This window comes from Callorhinus ursinus, unplaced genomic scaffold (assembly GCF_003265705.2).
Source record: "Callorhinus ursinus isolate GAN/ISIS: 27379988/994484 unplaced genomic scaffold, GSC_fseal_2.0 scaffold18, whole genome shotgun sequence".
NCBI classification, from domain to species: domain Eukaryota; kingdom Metazoa; phylum Chordata; class Mammalia; order Carnivora; family Otariidae; genus Callorhinus; species Callorhinus ursinus.
This window is the reverse complement of record NW_027397080.1, coordinates 15811496-15833295: the sequence shown is the minus strand read 5'-3', so window position 1 is coordinate 15833295 and position 21800 is coordinate 15811496. Positions and strand designations below refer to the sequence as shown.

Here is a 21800-nt window from a genome sequence, read left to right as displayed (position 1 = left end):
GGCCTTGCATGTATTGCGCCAGCCCCCCAGAGGATCTATTTCCTCATCTGTCAAACTGAGAATACCTTCATCACACAGAAGATCCGGTGAACTAACCTGTGTGAAGGCTTTCGACACAGGGCCTTACTGCCGCCAGTATTTTCCCTTTCTGTCCTGGTCCACAAGAAGGTCACAAAGTCTCTTTCCTCTGATTTCCGACATTTGATGGCAACTAAGTAGCATTCCTTGTTTCACATTTCATTATGTTCTCCCTGTAGTAAATCTTTATGTATCTTGGCTTCTCACACTACCATTTTATAGTTGTTTGTGTCTTGGCCAAGTTAGTTAAACTCTCAGAATGTCTATTTTCTTATCTGTAAAACAGGAATATAATAATACCTACTTCATAGAATTGTCGTATGAATTAAATGATCAATATGCATAAAGACCTAACGGAGTGCTTGGCATATAAGTGCTTAATACTTGTTAGCTGTTTTCAGTTTCAGTATTATTAACAAGACTGTATGCTTCTTATAGGGAAGAACTGTTTTGGGGTTTTTTTAGTCTTTTTATATAGTTTTTTATAGTATGTATATATAGTTTTATACTATAGCATAATGATTAAGACTCTATAGAGTCTTGAGTTCAAATGTGAACTCCACCACAAGTATGTTGCTCAAGCTGGGTAGACTTCTCTAGGCCTCAGTTTTCTTATCTGCAAAATGGGAATGATAAAAGAACCCAGTTCCTAGAGGCTGCTGTAGGGATTAAATGAAATAATCCACTCATTGAGCATTTAGCACGGTGCCTGGCATAAATATTGATTTCTTGATTAATTAATATGTGTCAGGTCATGTGCTAAGGGTTTTATTTAGCAATGTTCTATTTTATTTCTGTGAACCCCATGACCCTTGCCTAGCTTAGTACTACTCATATAATAACCTTTCAGATATTTATTTAATAAATGAGTGAGTGAATTAGTGAATGCTGAATTGTATGCCGCAAGAATCTTGCCTCTATAAGCTGCTTTGTCCCAGGTTAACACTCCTCATTCCTCTGAGATGAGTTAGTGTGTAAGCCATAAGGTTTAGCATCTGTAAAAAACAGGAGGAGATTATGAAAAGGGGGAGGTGTTAGACCCTGGCTTTTTTTACTCTAGAGAAATCACTCATGCTTTATTTTTTTTTTAAAGATTTTATTTATTTATTAGAGAGCAAGCGAGAGAGAAACAGCATGAGAGGGGAGAGGGTCAGAGGGAGAAGCAGGCTCCCCGCTGAGCCGGGAGCCCGATGTGGGACTCAATCCCAGGACTCCGGGATCACGACCTGAGCCTTAGGCAGTCACTTAACCAACTGAGCCACCCAGGCACCTGAGAAGTCACTTGTGCTTTAGTGCTTGAACTGATTTCTCAGAACTGGTAAAATGAATTTTAAAACATTGCTATAGACAAAAGTGGTAAAATTTACAACATTCAAGGTCATGAAGAACATAGAGAAAGGAGCACCTTTTTGGAGGAAATAAAAATTGATGCAACTGTTCTTTTTTTTTTTAAGATTTTATTTATTTATTTTGACAGAGAGAGAGAGACAGCCAGAGAGGGAACACAAGCAGGGGGAGTGGGAAAGGGAGAAGCAGGCTTCCTGCTGAGCAGAGAGCCAGACTTGGGGCTCCATCCCAGGACCCAGGGATCATGACCAGAGCCAAAAGCAGATGCTTAATGACTGACACACCCAGGATGCGCCAATGCAACTGTTCTTAAGGGCATTTGGCCTAAGGAAATAATTAAGGATGTGCACAAAGGTGTAGTTTTGTTTGTTTTTTAAAATATTTTATTTATTTATTTGACAGAGAGAAACAGTGAGAGAGGGAACACAAGCAGGGGGAGTGGGAGAGGGAGAAGCAGGCCGACGACGAGGTCCTCGATCCCAGGACCCTGGGATCATGACCCAAGCCGAAGGCAGACGCCTAATGACTGAGACACCCAGGCACCCCACAAAGGTGTAGTTTATTTATTTATTTATTTATTTTAAAGATTTTATTTATTTATTTGATAGAGAGAGACACAGTGAGAGAGGGAACACAAGCAGGGGGAGAGGGAGAGGGAGAAGCAGGCTTCCTTCTGAGCAGGGAGCCTGATGTGGGGCTTGATGTGGGGCTCAATCCCAGAACCCTGGGACCATGACCTGAGCTGAAGGCAGATGCTTAACGACTGAGCCACCCAGGCGCCCCAAAGGTGTAGTTTAAAGCTGGTCATCTTAGTGATGTGTATAGCCCAAAAAATGGAAGTAATCTAGATGTCTTCTAGAAGGAGGTGGGATAATTAAATGATACTTTATTCACAAATGAGATATCTTGCAGTCATGCAAAAAAAAATTGTAATAATGAGTTTAATGACATGGAAAAATATTCCAGATGCTTAATTTATTAACTTTAGGCAAATTACTTCACTTCTCTGCCTCAGTCTCCTTATCAGTAAATGGGAATATTAATATTGCCTTCCTTATAGTTATCATGAGGATTAAATGAGTTATGTGTAAGATTACTTGGAATTGTACCTGTCCCATTTATAGATATAACCTGTAATTATTATTATGTGAAAAAAAAGTTTAAAAACAATGTATATGATAAGCTATTACTTACAAAACACATACATGGGGAAAAGGTATGGAAGTACTTCAAAATGTTAACAGCCACTTCTTGGTGTTGGAAATAATGCTCTACATTTTATAGCTGTTTTTCCTTTTTTTTTTTTTTAACAAATGTATATGTCTTGTGTAACTTAAAAACAATAATTAAAAGCAAAACAAAACATGGGGTGCCTGGGTGGCTTAGTCGGTTGAGCCTCCGACTCTTGGTTTTGGTTCATGACACGATCTCAGGATTGTGGTATCAAGCCCCATGATGGGCTCTGAGCTCAGCGGGGAGTCTGCTTGTCCTTCTCCCTCTGTTCTTCCCCCTGCTCCCTCCCTCTCTCTCTCAAATAAATAAATAAAATCTTAAAAAAAGAAAAGAAAAGAAAAAGATCATTTCTTTAGTAGGGGAGTGAGGGTGACTGGAATTTTCCACCCTGTCTGTGCCCTTCTTGTTAGCTGGTATGGCTGGTATAAGAGCATGAAGGAAAGGTTAATCTTTCACTTTAAGATGATTTCCCCTTTTCTTAAAGGGGAAATGGACCCACAAGTCCAGGATGCCCTTAGGCAGTGGCAAGTTCTTAGCAAAGTAGGGCCTGACAGTATAGAACCAACACTGAACTCTAGAGGTGAACAGGATATGAGTCATCATGCTGGCAATCTGTCAAGTTGACTAAAATTGTTTCTGTGTTTTCCTTGGAGGTGTAAATGTGAAGTGATAAGATTAATTTAAAAAAAAAACACAAATATATCAAGATAAACATCTAAATAAGTGGCTCCCTTCAAAGTACTTATTTTGAGAAATCACACATTTATTAACAAATTTTTGCTGTTCATATATTTTTTGGATTTTTGTGGGGGAGAGGGGAAGTCAAACCAATTGACTTCAAAATTGGTTTGGATGAAATATTTTTCCACCCCCTAACTTATTAAAATTGTTGTACTAAGTGCTTTTCTGGTTTTTTTTTTTTTTGGATACTAAGTGCTTTTTTAAGATGCAGTGAAATGGGTATTATTCAAGTGTTTCTAGTGGCATTATAAATTAGTAAAAACCTACTGGAAAGCAATTTGGAAGTAAATATTAAGAACCATCAAATCTGGGTGCCTCGGTGGCTCAGTTGGTTAAGCAACTGCCTTCGGCTCAGGTCATGATCCTGGAGTCCTGGGATCGAGTCCCACACAGGGCTCCCTGCTCAGCAAAGAGTCTGCTCCTCCCTCTGACCCTACCCCCTCTTGGGCTCTCTCTCTCTCTCAAATAAATAAAACCTTAAAAAAAGAAAAAAACAAATCTTCTGGGGCATTGGGTGGCTCAGTTGATTAAGCATCCGACTCTTGATTTCGGTTCAGGTCATGATCTCATGGGTGAGAGAAACTTAAGCAGGCTCCATGCTCAGCTCTGAGCCCCTTGCAGGGCTTGATCTCATGACTTGGAGATCATGACTTGAGCCAAAAATCAAGAGTTGGACACCTAACTGACTGAGCCACCCAGGCACCCCCTTTTTTTCTTTTTTATATTTATTTCAACAGTGCCACTTCTGATAATCCAGGCTGAGAGAATAAGGGAAAGCATGGGGAAAGCTACATATGTTATAATAATAAAAAACTTTTTTTTATTTTTTAAAGATTTTATTTATTTATTTGAGAGAGAGAGAGAGAGAATGAGAGATAGAAAGCACGAGAGGGAAGAGGGTCCGAGGGAGAAGCAGACTCCCTGCTGAGCAGGGAGCCCGATGTGGGACTCGATCCCGGGACTCCAGGATCATGACCTGAGCCGAAGGCAGTCGCTTAACCAACTGAGCCACCCAGGTACCCTAATAAAAAAACTTTTTAAAAATTCTTATTTATTTGACAGAGAGCATAAGCAGGGGGAGCGTCAGGGAGAAATAGCTCCCCGCTGAGCAAGGAGCCTGACTCGGGACTCCATCCTAGGACCCTGGGATCATGACCTGAGCTGAAGGCAGATGCTTAACCAACTGAGCCACCCAGGCATCCCACCTCTGATTATTTCAAAACTGGAATTTGTCTTTGTAGAAGATGAAGATTTACAGGGCACCTGGATGGCTCAGTCAGTAAAGCATCTGACTTTTGATTTTATCTCAGGTCATGATCTCAGGGTCGTGGGAGAAAGCCCCATGTTGGACTTTGTGCTGGACACTGAACATGGAGCCTGCTTAGGATTTTTTCTCTCCCTCTCCCTCTGCGCTGCACCCCCACACCCCCACTGCTCACTCTCTCTCACTCAAAAAAAAAAAAAAAAGATGAAGAATTGCTACCAGTGAGCCTGTGTCATAGACCCTGCAGACATTTCTGAATTGGGTGTCCCAGTAATGGCTTGGAGAATGGAAACATCCCTGGCATAAGTGCACTGCCTCCAAGGTGATGACAACTTTGAGGTAAACAATATTCATTTGTCAGTACAAGGTGTGTCTGTTTTTAAGGAATCACTCAAAATACTGTTGTGAGTCCCAGACTGACCATAGATTGGGCCCACTTCCAAAATTCAGTCTTTATTAGATGTGCCTGAAAAGGTAGGTGGTCTACAGGTAATAATCATCACTACCATTTATGAAGCACTTACTATGTTGTAGTCACTGTGCTAAAAACATAAACTATCATGTTTTAAACTCTTACAACAATATTTTGAGATAGATATTATTATCTTCATTTTACTGGTGAGAAAACTGAGGCTCTCAGAGGAACATGGCCAAGGTCACAGCTGTGAGAGGCAGAACTGGATTTTAACCTAGGCTGCGTTCAGACATACCTTCCTAAGCCTCAGCGGCTGCTCTGTAGGGCTCCTATCATTTGCATGAGTTTATTTGATGGGCTTATATTGATGGGGAGGAACAGAAAAGCTTGCATGGGGAAGACAGTTTGATGTCCCCCTGCGCAGCCTTGAGGACCTGTCTACGTCTGAGTCCTGTAGAGAGAGGGACTGCAAATTAAAACTGTTTTCCGGGGTGCCTGGGTGGCTCAGTAGGTTGAGCATCTACCTTCGCCTTGGGTCACGATCCCAGAGTCCTGGGATTGTGTTCTGGGATCAAGCCCCTCATATTTATTTTTTTTAGGATTTTATTTACTTATTTGAGGGGCGCCTGGGTGGCTCAGTCGTTAAGCGTCTGCCTTTGGCTCAGATCATGATCCCAGGGTCCTGGGATCGAGCCCCACATCGGGCTCCCTGCTCGGCGGGAAGCCTGCTTCTCCCTCTCCCACTCCCCCTGCTTGTGTTCCCTCTCTCGCTCTCTCCTCTCTCAAATAAATAAATAAAATCTTTAAAAAATAAAAACAAAAAATAAAGATGAGTACAATTTCAAAATGAAGTAGGAGAAGAACAAGGATGAGTGAAAGCACAAGGTGGTTGATAGGACCGTGAGTCCTCCACCTTTACTTTGTACAAGTAAACTAAGGTCTGACCCAACCATTCCTCTTTTAGGAACTTTTTCCAGGAAAACTATTGACTGATACCCTTTGCTGTGTTATTCATAATTTCAAATAAAACCTCAAAAGAACCAATATATCCTACAGTAATAATAGAAAACAATTACATTGTAAAATACTATGCAACTCTGTAGAATAAAACTGTATATGTGAATGTTGTTGTAGAAAATGTAATGCATGGGGAAAAGTTCATGATATATATAAAATAGAAAAAGAGAATATTAAATACATCAGGTATGATCCCAATTTTAAAATACATATATACATGTGTGCATGTATGTATGGGAAGAGCTACAAAATGTTAATGGATGGTAGGATTATGCATAATATTTTTTTCCTTTTTGCTTATCTGTATTCATAAATTTTCCACACTGATTGTGTTCCCCTGTTTTTGAACATGATATTATGGAAATTTTCAAACATACCCCCAAAAAGAAAGAAGTGTATAGTAAACTCCCATTTACCTATCACCCAGCTTCAGCAATTACCAAAACTTCACCAATGTTATTTCATCTCTCTGTCCCCCAACACTTTTTTTTTTTTTTGTGAGAGAGAGAGAGAGCGAGCACGCATGGGGTGGGGAGGGGCATAAAGGGAGAGAGAGAGAGAATCTTAAGCACGCTCTAGACCCAGTGCAGAGCTGGACGCAGGGCTCCATCTCACCACCCTGAGATCATGACCTGAGCTGAATCCAAGAGTTGGGTGCTTAACCAACTGAACCACCCAGGCACCCCCTCCTGGAGAATTTTAAAACAAATCCCAGATAGCATGCCATTCCACACTTAAATACTTTCGTATGCATCTCTAACTTAATAAAAATTTAAAGAAAAACATGCCATTATATCTAACAAAATTAACAACAGTTAATATCACATGATACTCAATTATTATTCACATTTCCCTAATTGTCTCAAAAATGTCCTTTTATGGTTGGTTTGTTTGGGTCAGGATCTAAAAGAGGTCAACATGTTACATTTGGTTTTTATGTCTTTAGGTTTCCTTTTATTCTATAATGTTTCCCTCCTCCCCTCCTCTCTTTTCATGCCAGTGATATCAAGTAACAGAAGAATCTAGATAATCTGGTTTACAATATACAGCTCAGTCATCTGCAGTTGGAGGTCCCTACAGGGAGGTCTCCCTGCCCACCTCTGATCATCCCTCCATGTGGCACAGGGGATGTTTAATTCTACTTAATTCTTAATTCTTATCCCAGAGGACCTTTTACAAGAACCTTCAGATTCAACTGTGAAGAGCAATTCAAGAGACGAAAGCCTAGAAAGGTGACTACCACCATCTCTACGGTAACAAACCTTTCTTTTTAAGTGTTCCTTTGAACTCTCTGTTTTCCTGTCTGAGGACTCTGATGATTGATGTCAGGAAGCCCATCCCCTTTCAGGAACTGGCTCCTCAAGATGATTCTGGGAGCCGGAGGGCACTGGCGTGGCCAGAGGCTGCCAACAGCATCTTTAGCTCCAAAGCTATGGTATTACTATCCCTTTTTCACTTGCCCTATTACCCAATTTGGGGAGCGTAGGATCTTCATCACCATCTGGTCAAGACAAGCTGAATGAAGGTAAGAATCAGAGTCAGGCTCACCTGGGCTCTATACTTTCAACTTTAAGAGTTCTTTTTTTTTTTTTTAAGATTTTATTTATTTATTTATTTGACAGAGAGAGAGAGAGAGAGAGAGCACAAGTAGGCAGAGAGGCAGGCAGAGGGAGAAGGAGAAGCAGGCTCTCCACTGAACAGGGAGCCCAATGTGGGGCTCGATCCCAGGACTCTGGGATCATGACCTGAGCCGAAGGCAGCCACTTAACCCACTGAGCCACCCAGGTGCCCCAACTTTAAGAGTTCTTGAATGCAACTGTCTTCGGTATGTCTCTCTTGAGTATAAGTGCTCCAGTCTGGATAGGTAGCCCTCTACGTCGGGAGCACAGTTTTCATCCTAGAATGTTCCTTCCAGCTTCTTGAGCGGAAGGCAGACACTTAACCATCTGAGCCATCCAGGCGCCCCCCTTCCAGCTTCTTGGGAATTCCCTTTGCTTCTCTCCTGTGTGCTAAATCCCATAATTTTTATCTTCACCGGCCCTCTAGTTTTGGTGAACTATATCTGCCAGTAGCTTCTCATGAAAGGATGCGTTAGAGGTATAATTTTAGGGATCCCTGGCTGACTCTTGATCTTGGGGTCATGGGTTTGAGCCCTACATTGGGTGTAGAGATTACTAAAATAAATAAATATATTTTTTAAAAGAGGTAAAAATTTTAGCCTCTCATGTATCTGATTATGTCTTTATCCACATGTTTTAATGATGGTGTCAATGGTTTAATCAGGTATAGAATCCTAGGATGAAAATCATCGTTCAGAATTTTGAAGTCATTCCTCCCTTCTCTTCTACTTCCAGTGTTGCTCTTGAAAACCCAAAGCTATTCTGATCCCTGATCTACATGGGACCAGTTTCCTTTTTCCTTAGAAGCTTATAGAATCTTGTCTTTATTTACAGAGTTCTGACATTTCACAGTGGGAGTCTTAATGGTGGGTCTATTCTCATTCCTTGTGCTGGATAATCTGGAAACTTATGGGAAATGTTCTTGAATGATTTTATGATTTCCTCAACTCTTTTTAAAATAATCTTTCCTTATGGAACTTTTATTTAGGTACTGCACTTCCTTGGCTGGTGCTCTAAATTTCTTTTTTAAACTTTTATCATTTTATTTTATTATTTATTATTTTCTTTAAGATCTTAAGTAATTTCTACACCCAATGTGGGGCTCGAACTCACAACCCCAAGATCAAAAATCACATGGTCTTCTGACTGATCCTGCCAGGCACCCAGGATTTCTGTCCCAGGATTCAGCATTGTTGGGTTTGCCAGAACACTCATTATTCTGCTTTTCTACCTGCAAAATTCTGTTGTATTTACTGTCCCCTCTCCCATTTTTTATGCCTTAATGCAATCCTTTACTGAAGTTTTAGTGGGATTGGGAGGGGAGGGGATGGATAGGAAAATTAGATGCATGAGAAATTATAGCCATTGACTTTATCTCCAAAATCAGAATGTTTAACACAGGTCCAGGTAATTGTAAGCATTCAATAAATGATATCTTAGTTTCAGTGAAATATGGGAATGTGTGTAATGCACTTCAAAGGGTGCCTGAAACAAGGTGTGTAACAAACGTTGAAGACAGTATTATTATTATTATGTACACTAAACGATACTTAATATTCTGAAACCTGCTTATTCTACTTAATAACTTACATTCATTCTTCTACATCAGTAGAAGTCTACCTTACTCTCTTTATTTTTTTATTTTTTTATTTCCAGGTAGTTAAAACACAGTGTTATATAAGTTTCAGGTGTACAATATAGTGATTCAACACTTCTGTACATCACCTGGTTCTCACCACCACAAGTGCCCTCCTTAACCCCCATCACTTATTTCACCCATTCCCCCTCCCCTCTGGTAACCATCAGTTTGTTTTCAATAATTAAGAGTCTGTTTCTTTTCTTTTCTTAAATTTTCTTTCTTTCTTTTTTAGTAATCTCCACACCCAACGTGGAGCTCAGACTCACCACCCCAAGATCAAGAATCACACGGTCTTCTGACAGAGCCAGCCAGGTGGCCCAAGATTTTCTTTCTTTCTTTCTTTCTTTCTTTCTTTCTTTCTTTCTTTCTTTCCTTTCTTTCTTTCTTTTCTTTCTTTCTTTTTTAAGATATTATTTATTTGACAGAGAGAGCACAAATAGAGGGAGAGAGAGGGAGAAGCAGACTCCCTGCTGAGCAAGGAGCCCGATGTGGGACTCGATCCCAGGACCCTGGGACCATGACCCGGGCCAAAGGTAGCCGCTTAACCGACTGAGCCACCCAGGCGTCCCCCAAGATTCTGTTTCTTGATTTGTCCCTCTCTTTTTTTTCCCTTTGCTTGTTTGTTTTGTTTCTTAAATTCCACATATAGGTGAAATCATATGGTATTTGTCTTTCTCTGACTTACCTTACTCTCTTTAAAGTGGTATGATATTCTATAGGATAGATGTACATTTAATCATGCACCATCTTCCATTGATGGACATTTATTTTTCAGTTTTTTTTTCTGAAATACGAGCAGTGGATACCCTAGTAATACACCTTTGAACACATGTGCTAGTATTTCTGTAAGATAAAGACTGAGAAGTGGAATTGCTCTATCGTACTCACATGGAAAGTGTCTAATAGGAATTTCTAAAGTAAAAGAAGCATGTGAGTGATTAATCAGGATCCTGATTTAGGCAGGCAGTATTTAATTATGGAAAGCACACTAGACTTGAAGACAGAAGACCTAAATCCCGGTGATGGCTCTACCACTTATCTTGGGAAGCTGTTTCTTTTTCATTTATTTAAAAATGTTTACTGGATTCTGCCTACTCTGTGCCAGGCAGTGTTAGAGACTAGGAATACAGAGATGAATAAGACATAGTGCTTGCTCTTGAGAAATTTACAGTGATTGGTGGGGAGACAGACACATGAACAGATGCTGCTTGCTCACTGTGTGGCCTTGGGAAGTTGTTTAACCTTCTGAACATCTGTTTCTTTTTCTGTAAAATGGGTAATAGTCCCTGTACCATAGGGTTGTCATCAAGATTAAATGAAGTTATGGATGAGAAGTGCCCTTCACAGTGCCTGGCACATAGTATACACTCAATAAGTGGAAGCTATAGTTACTGTTTTAGTAACAGGGTAATTATATAAGTAATTTTTTATAGTTGCTATAATAGAAGTTCTACCCCTCTGAACTCATTTCTACAGTAGTAAATGAATTGTTGAGACAAAAATATACCATATACAAAGTGGCACTTGATAAATATTAGTTTCTTTTCTTGCATTTTTATGTTGAGACAGAGGGTGAATAAGCAGATGGAAATGCAAATATCCATATGTTTGAACACAGCGGTGATCTTCCCAGTCCGTGTGTCACAGAACCAATTCTGGACACTTCTTTAGTTACACAGATTTTGCCTCTGGCCATATCTGAACATCTGGAATAAGGCTGCATACTTCCCTAACCGCAGACAGAGTGTTCACATGCTCAGGGCTGATGGCTGCCTCCTGCTGGGGACTTTTTTCTCCCAGTTTGCTAAGCACAGCTTGTACCCCATACTTAATGAGGTCACTTATTTGCTTGACACTGACTTTTGTGAAATAGTTTTTTTTTCCTTCCTCACATTGATATAAAATAAGAATTAAAGGAAGTATATCTTGATACCAGAAGTTCTGAGCTTTAGTTTCTAATTAAATTTAAATACAATTCTACAGGCAACTTTAAGTAGAATTAAATGACAGAAAAGAATAGTTTATGAATGTTTTGGGTAAGTTCTCTATTTCAGGAATTAACTAGTGTCTAATTACTAGACACATTGCTTTTTGTTTGTTGTTTTTTCCTGTTTCTCTACTTCCCTGGAGGGTTTTAAAAGCACTGATATTTATTTCCTCTACCTGGATGTATACTTGGCCATGCAGATCATGCCAAATTCCCCTGGATTTTTATAAGCTGATTCTCCTTGCAGAGATAGTGTGGTGCAGTGGTCTAGAGCCCAAATTTTACTTTATTTATTTTTATTTTATTTTATTTTTAATTTTTTTGTAAGTAAGCTCCATGCCCAGTGTGGGTTTGAAATCAAGACTCTGAGATCAAGACCTGAGCTGAGATCAAGAGTCAGATGCTTAACCGACTGAGCCACCCAGGCACCCCCCCCCCCACCGCCCCGAGCCCAAATTTTAGAGACAGGCAGACCTGGGTTCGAATTCTAGCTCTTCTACCTCTTCGCTCTGGGATCTCAGACAAAAAATCTCTGCATCTGCTTCCTCACCTGTAAAATGGGCAATATTAACTGTCATAATGATAGAGTGTCATATGATACTAACATTATAGAATGAACGTGGGTTAAAAGAATCGGATAATACATGTAAACTGCTCAACACAGTGTGTGCTTCTAGTTTTTAGTTATGATTGTGATCATTTTTATTTTCATTTAGGTATCTCCTGCAGTGCTTGGCACATGGTTGATGCTCAAAATCAGGTAGCTATTACAAATTACCTACAATTTCTAATTACCAGGATTACAGCTTTGTTATTTAATTTTTAAATTTGTTAGCGATAAACACCATCTTTAGCCTAGTACTTAGGAACTTGTCTCATCAGCTCTGTAATTCTGACAGTGCTTGGCCCATTTCCTGGCACATAGTAGGTGCTCAGTACTAGCTGTTGAATCATATCCAGTTGAGCTAAACATCCATTCAGGCATTAGTGCAGAGCTGTGTCACTAAATAGCTGCCATTCCAAAATTGACAGCCAACCCTGACACCTACATGCTTGAATGGTTTGTAAGTCATGATTTCCACTTCTTGCACTGCAGGCATCTCAGTTAATATGCCATTCCACTCATGACCATTAGAAGGAAAGGACAAGCTAATAGAAATATCTAGCTTAACAGGTACGAGAATGAGCTTTGGTCTAGATAGATCCAGGCTTACATCCTCGCTCTAGCACTGTCTAGTGGATCAGTTACTTCATCTCTAAGAACATCAGTTTTCTCATCTGTGAAAAGAGGATAACCATAGCTCCTATCTCAACAGGTTATGGTGAGAATAGTGTTTTCCAGGTAATGCCTTCTCTTTTTCTTTCCTTATGTTTTACCCCTGCTTTTTCAGCTTGACTGTCACTTCTTCCAGAAAACCTTCCCTGCCACCTGTGGTAGGCTGGATTCACTATTATACTCTCCCTAAAGTACCTGCCAATTACCCTTTATAATGACTTCCTCAACTAATTTCCTTTCTGGATTGTGAACTCCCATAGGATAGGGTTGGTGTCTGTCTCATTCATTCCTATGTGCCCAGTGCTGCCTAACAGTCCCTTGGTATATAATATTTTGGGTGGACTCTATCTGTTAACTGAGTGAACTAATGAGATAATAATGCACATATACAGAGAGACTAACATTCAGCAAGCTCTCAATAAATTGGATATATTATTATTAGCAACATAGTATTGGTGCTGAGTTTATTCACCTTAAGAAAACTAGTGTAGTGAGAGAGGAGCAACAAATTAGAGATAGGTATTGTGAATCTAGCTCTGTATCTTGTTTGTTATATGTCCTTGGCCAAATCTTTATACTTCCCATTTCCCACTCTTAAAATGAACATAAGATATTCCCCCTGGAACTTGATTCTTATAAAGTCTGCCCTTTGTCAGACCACACCTGGTAGGCTGTCCTGTGTATGCCCAGCGTTTCTAGATATAGATCCTATGCTGCCCTAGTACTCTTCTGTTTTCTCAGCTGCTAATTGTTGACCCCTGACCCTTCTCCATTCTGACCATCTAGCCCTCAATTGGCTACCTCCCAGCTTCCAGCTTTAAACTACACTGGTCCTGGGTGCCCGGGTGGCTCAGTTGGTTAAGCAACTGCCTTCGGCTCAGGTCATGATCCTGGAGTCCCGGGATCGAGTCCCGCATCGGGCTCCCTGCTCAGCAGGGAGTCTGCTTCTCCCTCTGACCCTCTTCCCTCTCATACTCTCTCTCTCTCAAATAAATAAATAAAATCTTTAAAAATAAATAAATAAATAAACTACACTGGTCCTCACAGTAAAGTCCAAATCCTTAAGGTGCCAACTAGAGCCTTGACTTCTTCCCACCTTCCCCTTGCTTACTGTGCTCCAGCCAGGCTTTCCTGACGTTTCCTGGAGGCACTAATCTCCCTGATTCAACACCTTTGGACATGGCAATCCCTCTGCTTGGAGCATTGTCCCCTCTCTCTTTATTAGGCTAACCTCTATTTAATCTTAATGTCTCAGCTTTTAACATCACTTCTTCAGGGAACATTATTTGGCTCCTTTGGAAGAAATTAGGTTTCCGTGTTATATGCCCTTTTCCTTGTAGATCTGGTATAATATATTGTCAAGCCTTCACATTTTAAGAGAAGTTAAGAATCTGGCCTTAAATGTAGAATTTCAGTTTTTAAATGCTAGAAAGTAATTTAAAAATTATAAAACACTGAGGGCCAAACCAAAATATCTGTCCGTTAGTGACTGCCTGTGTGGCCTGTCTATTTGCAACCCGAGCTGTTCAACCTTTGCTTATACTTGGTAACTATTCCTGTGTTAATCATCATTCCATTGTCACTCCATTAACTGTCCACTCTATGCCAGACACTGTGATTGGTGCTTCATATAGATGATTTCATGTAATACCCAAAACCACCTGTGAGGTTAAGTAAGGTTCAGAGAGGTGAGAACACTTACCCAAGGTCACAGGCCAGAAGTGGTAGAGCTAAATGCTAAAGGTCTTTCCACTGCACTATTGTGTGTCAAGGTACTATTTGTCAGTTTAGAATGGGAGAAGCTTCTGAAGCTCTGCCTAACAACAACTATTGATATTTGTTTTGTGCTCACTCTGTGCCAGCCATTGTGCTAAGTGGTTTACGTGATCTGATTCAATCTTCACATCTATACAGAAGAGCTACTATCATCACCATTTTATAATGAGAAAACTGAGGTATAGAAGAGGTATTTGATTGACCCAACGTAAAGCCAGTCTTACCACAGTCCCCACTTTTAGGAACAACTATCACCAGTTTGGGTTTGTGGCAGAGTAGTGGGCTTTAGGGGAGAGGGAGAAATTTATATCACTCCTTCTCCAATCCAGAGCCCCACAGAGAACTCAATTGAGAGAAGAATCCTCCTAGGTGGGGCGCCTGGGTGGCTCAGTCATTAGGCGTCTGCCTTCGGCTCAGATCATGATCCCAGAGTCCTGGAATGGAGCCCCGCATCGGGCTCCCCGCTCAGCGGGAAGCCTGCTTCTCCCTCTCCCACTCTCCCTTCTTGTGTTCCCTCTCTCGCTGTGTCTCTCTCTGTCAAATAATAAAAAAAAAAAAGAATCCTCCTAGGTTATTTCCAGGAACCAGCTGTTAAGAGATGTGGCCTGCAGGTGGCAGCAACATTAATAGTCTCTAAACTGCGATGTTCAAAGCTACAGCGAGGAAGCTTTAGACGGGCAGAGTTGCTCATTTGCATATTGTTCTCTGATTGGTCCGATTCATTTTTGCTGTTTAAATGGACTTGGTTCTCAGCCCAGTCAAAACGGCCAGGTCTGTAAGAGCCGTTCACATGTGTGAAAGAGAGAGCTCTCAGAATTTGAAACTATGGTGATGTCATCCAGTGCAACCACCATCACCGTGATTTTATTTATTTATTTTATTTATTTATTTGAGAGAGAGAGAATGAGAGATAGAAAGCATGAGAGGGAAGAGGGTCAGAGGGAGAAGCAGACTCCCTGCTGAGCAGGAAGCCGGATGTGGGACTCGATCCCGGGACTCCAGGATCATGACCTGAGCCGAAGGCAGTCGCTTAACCAACTGAGCCACCCAGGCGCCCATCATCACCGTGATTTTAAACTGTGATAGGTAGAACCATGTTTCAGTGATTCCCCAACACTTTTTGAGATCTTAGGGTTTTTTTTTTTAATTTATTTATTTGATAGGGGGGAGAGCATGAGTGGAGGGGCAGAGGGAGAGGGAGAAGCTGGCTCCCCGCTGAGCGGGGAGCCCAAGTGGGACTCCATCCCAGGACTCTGGGATCATGACCTGAGCCAAAGGTAGAAAAAAACCCGATCTTAGGGTTTTTTTTTTTTTAAGATTGATTTATTTATTTGAGAGAGTGTGTGGATGGGGGGAGGGGCTGAGGGAGAGGGAGAGAGAATCTCAAGCAGACTCCCTCTGAGTGTGGAGCCCAACACGGAGCTAGATGCCACAACCCTGAGATCAGGACCAGAGCTGAAATCAAGAGCTGGATGCTCAACCAACTGAGCCAGCCAGGTGCCCCAAGATCTTAGCTTTAAAAAAAATTATCTTTTTTGATGGTGGTGTTTTTACAGTAGAGTCTACATTTAAGGAAAAATTCAATAGCCCGAAAGGGTACACAGTGTGAAATTAGTTTCTCTCTCACACACTATTCAATTGCACTATTTTCCCACCATAGAGGAAAGCTTGTGTACTATTCCAGGTATAGACTATGGATATAAAAGTATTTATTTACACATATCCTTTAAAATAAATGATAACCTAAAACTATTAAGTTGTTTTTAAAGATTTATTTATTTATTTGACAGAGAGAAAGAGCACAAGCAGGGGAAGCAGTAGGCAGGGGGAGAAGGAGAAGCAGGCTTCCTGCTGAGCAGGGAGCCCAATGTGGGGCTCGATGTGGGGCTCGATCCCAGGACCCTGGGATCATGACCTGAGCCGAAGGCACACGCTTAACTGACTGAGCCACCCAGGTGCCCCTGGAAGCTAACTTTTCCAGAAGAAAATTTAGGGGAAAACTTCTGTGATCTTGGGCTAGGCAAAGATTTCTTAGGTATGATATGATTCACAAGAAGAAAATAAATGGATGAATTAGACAATCAAAATTTTAAAATTCTGCTCTGTGAGAGATACTGTTAAGAGAATGAAAAGACAAACCACTGACTGGAAGAACACTGGCAAATCACATATCTGATAAAGGTTTTGTGCCTAGAATATATAAAGAACTCTCACAATTCAACAACCCAGTAAAAAAATTGGCCCAGGGCTAGTATAGATACTTCACTAAAGAATATATACAGATGGGGGTACCTGGGTAGCTCAGTCAGTTAAGCGTCCAACTATTGATGTCAGCTCAGGTCATGGGATTGAGCCCCCTATCAGGCTCTATGCTCAGCACAGAGTCTGCTTGTCCCTCTCTTCTTGGTCTGATCCCCAGCCCCACAACCCTCCACTCCCCACCTGACCCCCCCCCAAAAAAGGAATATATACAGATGGCAAATCAGCACATAAAAAGAGGCTGAATATCATTAATTATTAATGAGAAATGCGGATTTCATGGAGATACCACTACAAACATTTGGAATAGCTCAAAACAATTCTTTAAAAACTGACAATACCAAATACTGATAAGCGCACAGAGCAACTGGAACTCATTCTTGCTGGTGGAAATGCAAAATGATGCAGCCATTTTGGAAAAGAGTTTGGGTTTGTTGGGGTTTTTTTGGTTTTTGGTTTTTAGTAATGTTGGATTGACACAGCTCAGCAAGCCCAATCCTAGCTATTTACCCAATAGAAATAAAAACTTATGTTTACACAAAATCTGTACATGAATGTTTGTAGTAGCTTTATTTACAATTGACAAAAACTGGAAAACAATTTTTCAATGTCCTAAAACTGGTAAATGCAGAAGAAACAAACTATGGTATGTCAATACAATGGGATACTATTCAGCAATAGAAGGGAACAAATTACTCGTACAAGCAACAACACAAATGAACCCCATATGCGTTATCTAATTGAAAGCAACCAGACTCAAAAAGCTACATATTGTTTTATTCCACTTATATGACTTTATGAAAAAGGCTAAATTATAAGAACAGAAAACAGATCAGGGTGATGACAGTTCTTATCTAGAGTATGGTGGTGGTTACACAGGTATATGCATTTGACTCAGAACTGAACACCAAAAAGAATGAAATTTACTAATGTGAAAAAAAACAAAACAAAAACCGGTTTTGAAAACAAAACAAAACACGGGTGCCTGGATGGCTCAGTTGGTGGAGCATGCAACTCTTGATCTCAGGCCCCACACCGGGGGGTAGAGATTACTTAAAACAAACAAGCAAACAAATAAAAAAACAACCAATACTTCTCTCCCTCCTTCCCCACCAAAGCCATTGATTTCAGGATGGCATAACAGCAGTTGTTGAAATAATAAGTTATTGTTTTTCCTTACCAAAAAAAAAAAAGGTAGAATATTTTGCATACTGCTCTGCTCTATGTTTTTCTTAAATAGAGAACAATTTCAAGCATATAGAAAAATAGGTTTATATAACAAACACCCAAGTACCCTCACCGACTTTGTCAAATCTTAATGTTTTGCCTTTTTTTCTTAAAACCTTTTTCAAGAAATAAAATATCAAGGATGCTTTAAGCCCCAATATATCCCTCCTTTCGCCCATTTCTTTCCTCCCTCTTCAAGAAGTAATCACTTGCCTGAATATTTTATTTCCATACATGATTTTATATTTTTATTACATATAGATAAATCCTTAAATAGTATATAGTGTTGTTTGGCATGTTTTTAAATTTTTTATACATGGTATTGGGCTGTGTATAACCTACAACTTGGTTATTTTCCCTCAACATTTTCTTGTCTTTTTTTTTAAGATTTTATTTATTTGACAGAGAGAGAGGGAGAGAGCACAAGCAGGGGGAGAGGCAGGCAGAGGGAGAGGGAGAAGCAGGTTCCCAGCTGAGCAGGGAGCCCGATGAGGGGTTAAATCCCAAGACCCCAGGATCATGACCTGAGCCGAAGGCAGATGCTTAACCGATTGAGCCACCCAAGCGCCCCCCTCAACATTTTCTTTTATCCACGTCAATCCCTGTAGCTTTAATTGATTCACTGTAACTGCTTTGTGCTATTCTAGAATATGAATATATCACAGTTGATTTACACATTCTCCAGTAGATGCATATTTAGCTTGTCTCCAGTTTTTTGTTTGTTTGAGATTTCAAACAGTACTACAATGAACATCCTTGCACCTGCATCCTGTGTCCATGTTCACTGTTGAAAACTTGGAAACCAGGGCGCCTGGGTGGCTCAGTCGTTAAGCGTCTGCCTTCGGCTCAGGTCATGATCCCGGGGTCCTGGGATCGAGCCCCGCATTGGGATCCCCGCTCTGCAGGAAGCCTGCTTCTCCCTCTCCCACTCCTCCTGCTTGTGTTCCCCCTCTCACTGTGTCTCTCTCTGTCAAATAAATAAATAAAATCTTTAAAAAAAAAAGACAACTTGGAAACCTAATAAAAATAGAAAGACAAAAACTAATATTACTTATAACAGTTATTGTTTACCGAGTACTTAATGTATATCAGGTACAGTACTGGCCACTTTATGTATGTTACTTTATTTAATTATCACACCAACCGATATAATAGGTACTATTGTGTTTCCCGTTGTACAATGAGGGAACTGAATCTTTTTTTTTTTTAAGATTTTATTTATTTATTTGACAGAGAGAGACAGCGAGAGCAGGAACACAAGCAGGGGAGTGGGAGAGGGAGAAGCAGGCTTCCTGCTGAGCAGGGAGCTCGATGCGGGACTCGATCCCAGGACCCCAGGATCATGACCTGAGCCGAAGGCAGACGCTTAACGACTGAGCCACCCAGGCATCCGAGGGAACTGAATCTTAAGTTTAAATAACTTGGGCAATAGCACACAGATAGGGAGTGGCAGAACATTTTTTTATTGCCAGAGCCCATGCTCTTAACATTATGCACCAGTAGTGCCCATGAGCCCCAAATCCAGAAATATTAATGGTTAGCAATAGTGTTTACTTTCTTTTCCCTTTTTTTTTTTTTTTTTTTTAAGTAGGCTCCTCACCCAACATGGAACCCAACGCAGGGCCCGAACTCAACCACCCAGAGATCAAGACCCAGACACTTAACTGACTGAACCGCCCAGGCGCCCCTAGTGTTTACTATTAGTTGGTTTCTCTGAAGACAAAGAGATTTGGCCCAGGCCACTTCGCATTTAAAAAATTATGTTGGAGCCTGCTTCTCCCTCTAACCCTCCCCCCTCTCATGTACTCTCTCTCTCATTCTCACTCTCTCAAAATAAATAAATCTTTAAAAAAATAAAATGAAAAAATAAAAAAATAAAAAATTATGTTGGGAGTATAATATACATGCAGAGAAGTATATATAGCCCAATTAATGAATTTTTACAAATTGAAGATACCCATGGACCAAGCACCCAGATCCAGATCAAAAAACCATCTTACCAACATCCAGAAACCTCCTCTCACCTTCTTCTGGACACTGCTCTTCCTCCCTGAAGGGTAGCTGCTATCCTGACTTTCAACAGAATATTTTTGCCTATTTTTTATTTTATATATGTGAAATCATACAGTATATACTCCTTTGGTCTGGCTTCTTTCATTTAATATCATCTATAAGAATCATCTATATGGTTGAGTGTAGGGTATTATAGGACACAAAAGGCATATGGGCAACATAACATTTTGCAAAGAATTATGAGTACCACTGAGTCTTTCATCAAGATTGTTGCCAGCCATCACCTTGAAGACAGAGTGATAAATTGGATCTAATATAGAACATGGACAAATCTGAGCGTTGCAAGGGACGGTCTGGCACCTCTGTTGCCTTACCACATCCTCTTAGACTTCCTTTAGATTCTAGCTGAAGCTGCAGAGAACAGTTTAGTGAGGGCTTCAATTCTTCTTGCATTTTTCTGCATTCTGTCCTGGAGCTTTTCTGAAACCAAGATATAGGACACTGGTAGAACTCTGTTCAGAATGCAAGAGGAGTTGATGTCCCCCTGGGGTAATCCTAATTAATGGGGGATGGAAGCCAATGGATAAATGATTCTCAGAGCAGTCCTTGGATGACCATGCTGAGAGGCATTCTAGACAATCCTCAGATGGTTTTCATAGGTTCTACCCCAAGGTGCCCATAGCAGTGCTCACTTGGTAATGCACCCTTGTATTGGCTCCCTCTTTCCTGTTTTACTCCAGGCTCTCACATTAAATCCCTGGGACCACGTTCCAAATAAATTACCTGCAACTAGTACTTGTCTCTGGTTCTGCTTTCTGGGGGGAATCCTAGTTAAGGCATATGTAAAATACCTAGATGCTCAAGAAAAAGTAGGAGTCTTATTATTACTGCTATTACTACTACTGTTACCACCATCATTAGTTACCTGGGATTTCATAATTGCCATCCTCCCCCTTCCTCATGGATGGTATTGAAATTCCACAATTAGAGCTTCAATGGCAATAATTTTTTTCATAAGGGTACTGGGAAGCCACTGATTTTTTTTTTCTTTCTTTTAATAGAGTTTTTTGACTATACTATTTTTCAGGTTTAGTGAAGTATAATTGATGAGCAATAAATTGCACATATTTAAAGTGTGCAGTTTGATGAGTTTTGATATATTTAAAACTCATCAGTCTTGAAACCATAACCATGATCAAGATAATTAATATACCCTTCACCCCAAAAAAGTTTTATCCCCTTTATAATCTCTGCCTGCCATACCTCTGCCTTCTTGGGTCTCCAGGCAACTGCTGATCTGCTTTCTGTCGCTACAAATTGCTTTTCCTAGGATTTTTTTTTAAAAGATTTTATTTGAGAGAGAGCACATGAGAGGGGGGAGGGTCAGAAGGAGAAGCAGACTCCCTGCTGAGCAGGGAGCCCGATGTGGGACTCAATCCAGGGACTCCAGGATCATGACCTGAGCCGAAGGCGGTCGCTTAACCAACTGAGCCACCCAGGCGCCCTAATTTTTAAAGAAACTCAATACTGTTTTCCAAAGTGGTTGTATCATTTTACAATGCCACCAACAGTGAATGAGAATTCTTGTTCTACATTCTTGTTAACATTGGATCACTTGGTATTACAAGTCATGGTGTGTAGATTATCTCATTGTGGTTTTAATTTGCATTTCCCTAACATCTTTCATGTGTTTATTTGCCCTATGTTTATCTTCTTTGGTAAAATGTCTGTTCAAATCATTTTTTAGACTGGTTTGTCTTAATGGATTGAAATCATTCTAGATATTAGTCCTTTGTTGCATGTTGGTTTTGTTGTGATTTCATTCCAGTGTGTGACTTGCCTTTTCATTTTTTTTTTAGATTTTATTTATTTGAGAGAGAGAGAATGAGAGATAAAGAGCACAAGAGGG

The 21800-nt window shown here is 40.4% G+C and overlaps 1 protein-coding gene across 7 annotated transcripts in view; it reads left to right on the top strand.

Moving 5' to 3' along the window:
* Nucleotides 1–21800, top strand: part of LOC112811776 (mediator of RNA polymerase II transcription subunit 18) — a 148475-nt gene that overhangs the window by 15949 nt on the left and 110726 nt on the right. The window lies entirely within an intron of this gene.